Below are 1502 nucleotides of genomic sequence, written 5' to 3' on the forward strand. Positions count from 1 at the left end.
AATCTGTGTTAACGATATATTTAATTAATTAAAATTGGAAATCGAACAAACCTTATTCATTTGTGATCATGTGACCCAATCATAACGAAATTTTAATTACGGTAACTGCAACTGCCTAGCTTATATGAGCCGAAAATATTAAAGGAATTCAATTTGTCTAAATTTCACCTGTACACTGTAAAAAATGAAATCCCTTATTCCTCTATAACATTGATGTTACGTGCTATTATTTGTAGTGACCTTAATCCTTTAATATTTTATAGTGTTAGACATACATTAATACCTTATTGTCATTGTGTCACTCGATTTTCTAAATTATTCCTATGATCCCATAATTAATTCATTGCTATCATTTCATTGTTTTTTATCAGTAAATCAATTATACAATTAGTAGTTTTATAATTAGTAAATGTTCCCTTTTGATAACTTAAATATTTCAGTTTTATTCATCATTATCATTTAAGTATAAATATTTGTTAATTTATGTTACCTAGCATTGTTATCTTGACTCAGATTTTGACTTTATTTTTATGTATGATATGATGATTTTTGTTGTTTTTTATGTTTTCATCAGGTCATTGAAGAAAAATAGTTTTATACTGATATTTTGTACCTGAATAAATATGTTCATAAATAAATAGATAAATGAATAAATGAATAATTGAGCGCTTCTAGTTCAAATTTGAACTAGAAAGTCAGCACTTGTAGTGCAGTCACTATACAAGCACTGTAAGTGTTAAATTAGCACTTCATTTTTGCAGTGTATATTCAATGCCAATAACATCAACATATCAAGCGAAATTACGTTTTTCATAAAAAAATATATACATATTTATATATATATATATATATATATATATATATATATTGTCACGAAATGGGTTTTATTTCGTGTTAGAAAATTATCTTTGGTTGATTTATAATGTTTTTGTCGTAGCTGGTGATATTACATGCATGTTTCTACACTAACAATGACGTAGATGAGAACATGAAAGTTATGCATGTTTTGAAACGTTTTTGTGGAATAACAATTTCCTGGAGATGTTTAACTGATTATTGTGGTTATCACTAGCTTGATCTAAATAAATGCTTTAATTTGATATGTCATTCATGCATATCCGATTTCGAAGAACAAAGTTATCGCTGTTCTAAGATTGTAACAGAGGTTAACTATAACAGATATTGTATAATCAATGCATAAGTACAGTAAGATGGTGTTTTTGTTAGGCTTTGCCGATGATCTGTTGAAATATGGCGCCCACGGGGTGCATTGCACGTAAAGTATGCAGATTGATTTGGATTCGCTATCCAGTAAATAAAGTTGGTGGATGCGATCGAAATGATTTATATGATCGTTCGCATGTCTTTCCATGGGGAAACCTAGGATGGATTTCTAGTCCTAGGCGACGACTGTGGTTAGTTTTCCTCGTATGTTGGGTCTTTTGCACGCCAGCAAGAGACTAAACCAGGGCTTGCTCTTTTGGTAGTCTGGTTGGTCTGGA

Source organism: Lytechinus pictus, chromosome 8 (assembly GCF_037042905.1).
Source record: "Lytechinus pictus isolate F3 Inbred chromosome 8, Lp3.0, whole genome shotgun sequence".
Taxonomy (NCBI): domain Eukaryota; kingdom Metazoa; phylum Echinodermata; class Echinoidea; order Temnopleuroida; family Toxopneustidae; genus Lytechinus; species Lytechinus pictus.